Source organism: Psammomys obesus, unplaced genomic scaffold (assembly GCF_907164565.1).
Source record: "Psammomys obesus unplaced genomic scaffold, mPsaObe1.curated_primary_1811, whole genome shotgun sequence".
NCBI lineage: Eukaryota > Metazoa > Chordata > Mammalia > Rodentia > Muridae > Psammomys > Psammomys obesus.
The window spans coordinates 15,731,062-15,736,863 of NW_026585644.1; the positions used below are offsets into that span (position 1 = coordinate 15,731,062).

At 40.7% G+C, this 5,802-nt stretch overlaps 1 pseudogene; it reads left to right on the forward strand.

Moving 5' to 3' along the window:
* Positions 1–3,397, forward strand: part of LOC129687359 (uncharacterized) — a 13,414-nt pseudogene extending 10,017 nt beyond the window's left edge.
* Positions 3,398–5,802: the final 2,405 nt, after the last annotated feature.

Genomic DNA, 5,802 nt, shown 5'->3' on the forward strand with positions numbered 1-5,802 from the left:
ATCTATCTATCTATCTATCTATCTATCTATCTATCTATCTATCTATCTATCATCTATCTATCTATCTATCTATCTATCTATCTATCTATCTATCTATCGGTCTGTCTATCGTCTATGTATCATCTGTATCTTTTATCATCTGTCTATCTATTTATCTATCACTATATCTATCATGTATATATATATCATGTATTTATCTATCAATCTATCATATATTTATCAATCATCTACCTATGTATTTATTTGTCACTTATCTATTTATTTATCATATAAATCTATTGTATATTTACATATCTAACAATCATCTATCTGTTTATCATCTATAATCAGCATTATTTGTCTATTAGCATTATTATCTGTCTATCCTCATATATTTATCTATCATCAATCCTCATCATTATCTATCATCTATTTATCTATCTATCTTACCTATCTGTCATCTATCTATCACCTCTCAGTCATCATTACCTATCGTCTCTCTCTCATCTATCATCTATCTTATCTATCTTTCTATCTATGACAGTGCTTCTCAACTCTTCTTATGGTGCGACCCTTTAATACAGTTTCTCATGTTGTGGTGTGCCTGAACCATAAAATTGTTTTTGTTGCTACTTCATAACTGTAATTTGCTACTGCTATGATTCATAATGTAAATATCTGATATGCTGAATGGCAGAGAAGCACTTAAGGAAATGCTCAACATCCTTAGTCATCAGGGAAATGCAAATCAAAACGACACTGAGATTCCACCTTACACTCATCAAAATGGCTAAGATCAAAAACTCAAGTGACAACACATGCTGGAGAGGTTGTGGAGAAAGGGGAACCCTCCTCCACTGCTGGTGGGAATGTAAACTTGTACAACCACTCTGAAAATCAATCTGGTGTTTTCTCAGACAATTAAGAATAGCGCTTCCTCAAGATCCAGCTACACCACTCCTAGGAATATATCCAAAAGAGGTTCAAGTACACAATAGGGATATTTGTTAAACCATATTTGTAGCAGCTTTATTTGTAATAGTCAGAAGCCGGAAACAACCAAGATGCCTCTCAACTGAGGAATGGATACAGAAAGTATGGTACATCTATACAGTGGAATACTACTCATCAATAAAAAATGAGGAAATCACGAAATTTGCAGGTAAATGGTGGGAACTGGAAAAGGTCATCCTGAGTGAGCTATCCCAGAAGCAGAAAGACACACACGGAATATACTCACTCATAATGACATATAATATAGGATAAACATACTAAAATCTGTACACCTAAAGAAACTAATCAAGAGAGAGGACCCTGACTACAATGCTCAATCCCCATCCAGAAAGGCAATGAGGATGGACATCAGAAGAAGGAGAAAAGAGGGAACAAGTCAGGAACCTGACACAGAGGGCCTCTGAAAGGCTCTGCCCTGCAGACTATCAAAGCAGATGCCGAGACTTATATAAGGCCAACCTTTTGGCAGAGTGCAGGGAATCTTATGAAAGAAGTGGGAAATAGTAAGATCTGGAGAGGACAGAAGCTCCACAAGGAGAGCAACAGAACCAAAAAATCTGGGCACAGGGGTCTTCCCTGAGACTGATACTCCAACCAAGTAGCATGCATGGAGATAACCCAGAACCCCTGCACAAATGTAGCCCATGACAGTTCAGTCTCCTAGTGGGTTGCATAGTAATGGGAACAGGAACTGCTTCTGACATGAACTGATTGGCCTGTTCTTTGATCACTTCCCCCTGAGGGGGAGCAGCCTTACTAAGAGGACAATGCAGCCACTCCTGATGAGACCTAATAGACTAGGATCAGAAGGAAGGAAAAGAAGACCTCCCCTACCAGTGGACTTGGGGAGGGGCATGCATGGAGAAGGAGGAGAAAGGGAGGGATTGGGAGGGGAGGAGGGAGGTAACTACAGGGGGGATACAAAGTAAATGAAGTGTAATTAATAAAAAAAAATTTAAAAAAGGAAAAAAGAAAAAATATTCGATATGCAGTATATCTGATATGCTGCCCTTGTGAAGGGTCATTCAACTCCCCCTAAAGGGGTTGAGATGCAGAGGTTATGAACCATTGAACTATCATTATCACCGCTGTCATCATTTATCTCTCTCTCTCTCTATCATTATCTTCTCTCTATCTACCATCTATCTTTCTTCTTATTAATTACCCATGTATCATTTATTTATTGATTACATCTAGCTATCTTTATCATAATTATCTATCTATTGTTTATGTCATCTACTTATCACCTATCTATTGATACTTTTAATATATCCTTTGAAATTAATATACCGTACAACATATTTTAAGTACATTCTTTCCCCAATCCTTCCCCTAACTCTTCTCAGATCTACCTCTCCCCTTCCCACCCTTCACAACTTTGTGTCTTCTTTTTCTATACCTACCAAGTCCAAGTTATGTTACATGTGAACTCTCATGGTGTGTTGCTGTCCAATGGAGCATGAGGAACCTGCCAGGGAAACTGAATTTCCCTTCCTCAGAAGCTATCAGCCAATATTAACCCCTCACCTACGGGTGGGAGTCTGGATCCTGAGAGCGTGGTAGTCTGCCTGTATCACTAATATTTTGTTGTATACTGAAAATTGAATGAGTGACATTGGTGTTCCAGCTGGCAGGATGCTCAGTTCTTACAGGGTATGATCATGATCTATAAGGGTCCTGGAGACCCTTTGTAAGTTACAGATAGGACTCAAACAGGGGGTTTTGCTGAAACTGAGGCGCGTGCGGCATGACAGCAGGCAGTATTTCCATATTCCAAATAAGAGTGTGGAGGATGGAATTTAATGGTCCGTCTGGTTCCGTTGTGGAGCTTGTGCTGGTGAAAATCCACCGGCTCATTAGTGTCTAGCTGGCCACACTTCCAGACTCCCCACTAAGATGGCTTTTAGCAAAAATTAATAACATGTGTTGACATTAACCTGCTGAAAGTAAAAAAAAAAAAAAAAAAAAAAAAAAAGTGATTTTGTTGGACATTTGTGTTTCCTGAGTGAGAAGCTTCTGATTAAAATAAAATGTAAAAGAAGCAACCATTTTTCAAAAGAGCTAAGGCTGGGCTCCTGGGAGACAGATCCCTTCTAGAGCTGCAACTACTTCTATAGCCAATGTCTGACTTTAGTTATTTTTGTTAAGAGGATGGTCATTTCAGCTGATAATGTGGAGTTTCATGGGGAAGAACTTGGTAACTACAGTGATTTTATGTGATTTACTACCTGTAAATAGTCTCTGTCTTGTTTTTAAAGTAAGCAAAATTAAGCCTGGTGTTTGCATAGCTGCATAAAACTGAATCAGTGAGTCCATGTGGTGTTTTCTAAACGTATAGCGTTACATGAAGCAGCTGCAGGAGACCGAGGCTGAGGGAAGGGAAGGGATGTTGGTGTTGGTCTAGCCTTGATTTACATAAAGCTGAATGAAGCAGGAGTTCGGGCCCTACAGCTGTGAATTTCGTACTGGGGCTCAGTTTCCTTGTTCACGGGTATGCTTAGGAGCTTGGGAAGAGCAGGAATTGTTTCAACAGGCATGAGGGCTGGACAGAAGGGAGGGAAAAGAAAACATGAGTGATGTGGTTTTTCAATTTCAATATGCTACATTCAAGAAGTTAGAACATCCAGAATACGAAGGGACAGAGATGAAGGCTTTCAAGCTACTTGCAGGCTCATTCATTCATTCGTTCACTTTCAAATCTGAAGGGCATGTGGTCTAATGATGGTGACCTGGCAGCAGAGAAAATGCATGTGTCCCGGGCTGGCTCAGATACTGTAGTGTTCCTCTTTCCAATCTTAGTTTAACTGAAGCTCCCAATCTGTTAGATGGTGCTAACTCACAATCATGGGGGGGTTCATCCCATCAGAGAGAGTTCGAGGGGAGATATCCTGTGTGTCTGGACACTGCTGTTAAGGTAATTAAACAAACAAACAAACAAACAAACAAACAAAAAATGGGTTGGCCACAGAGGCCAAAGAGCCCCTCTCCTCAACCAGCATAGGCTCTTGTCCCTTTTCTTGGCTTCTAAGTGTAAGGACCTGTTGCTGCAGACACCCCTCACTGTGGGTTTAGCATATAAAGATTTCAAGCTGGAACGGAGCTGGAAGCTCCCTCCCTGCTGCCTAGTTTCTTTCAGTGTGCAAGAAGGTGCTAATCATATGCTGGGAGATAGAAGGCATCATAGATCCTACCCAGCCAGAACTCTGTGTCCCACACCGCCAATCTGCCTTACTCAGAGAAACCTCTTTGCCATGAGTGACAGTGAATGCAGATTCCTATGGCTGCTCAGGGTGTGGAGTGTAAGTGACAGGGTGAATGCTAAGAACAAAGGGAACGCTTGCTAACACTTCTGAGGTTCAGGGATCATTGTGGAAGAAATGGAAAGAATGTAAAAACCAGAAGATACAGAGCAGGGTTGTGAAATGCTGGCTTTGGGCTATGGCAGAGTGAATGTAGTCACAACCTCATAGTAGCTGTGGCTGTCTGCACTGGGCCTATAAAAGACCAGGCCCATTAACAGTCAATCATGGAGTGGGGAGAGGCACGGAGTCCTACTTCTTCCTGCTGAAGTATAGGCTCTGGTGAATTCTGAGGGAGTAGCAGACATTGTCTGAACTTGTGAACCTGCTGAGGAGCTCACCAGGCTCAGGTGGGTAGTTTCAAACCCATAGCCACACAGATGCTTCAATTAAACTCTGTGAGTCCAGAAAGGGGGAGGGGAAGACAAGAATGCTGAAAAGGAAATTGCATTGAGGAGAGAGGTTAATACTGGTAAGAGAAACATTAGAGAGGGTACGGAGTGTGACAGTAGTCAGAATGCAATATATATATATATATATATATATATATATATATATATATATATACACATATGTATGAAATTATTAAAGAACAAAGTTAATAAAGGTTGTAACAAGTAAAAATAAAGAAACATAAATGATGCTTTCTCTACCTTCCCAGGGCAACTCATTCTATATCCCTCACTCTGAGATTAATTCACTGTGAAATTGGAAATACATACCTTCCCCCAATTAACAGTTACTGCAAGTGCAGTAAGAGGCTTGGACTATCTGCTGCTGAGGTAAAACAACATGACCAGAAACAGTTAAAAGAAGAGAGGGCTTATTTTGGCTTCCAGTTCCAGAGAGAGACAGAGAGACAGAGAGGAGTGTACAGTGGTGGGAAAGTCATGGTATGATGGGATGGAGGTTGGTTGTCATACATTTTTCATCCACACAGGAAGGAGAGAGAGAGAGGGTGGGGGCAGGAGGGATGGAGAGGGAGAACAGGAAGTAGGATGAGGTTATAAACTCTCAAAGTCTTTTCCCAGTGAGTTTATGAGGGTATGACTCCCCAACAGCGCATGATGACGTGAATCAAGGGTCTGGACAACTGGGAAACCATCAAATTCTTCTCACTGATATAGTTTCTAGATTCAGTGGTATTTTCTGTCTGCTTAAAAAGCAGAGAAGCCAGGCCAGTTGGAAACAAGGTTTTATCTATGAGATGGAGTTGTGAAGAGGTTACATAATGCACTCCTCTGAATGTATGAGTTATTGAAGTGCAGAAGGGGCAGCTTTGGTCTAAGGACCAAAGCTTCCATTTCCCAGTTCTCTGTATAAAGTGGCTCAACCGAGAATGACCTGAGCTCCATGCTGTGTACTGCTTATTTCTTCTCTGGGCATCATTTGTTTTGTTATGCCTCTTTTTAAATATAAAAAGTTTTGTGATATGAAATTATGAGGAATCAACTCCACAAACAAGGCCTTATCTATGAGGTAGAGTTGTGAAGTTTTATTGAGTTTTGTT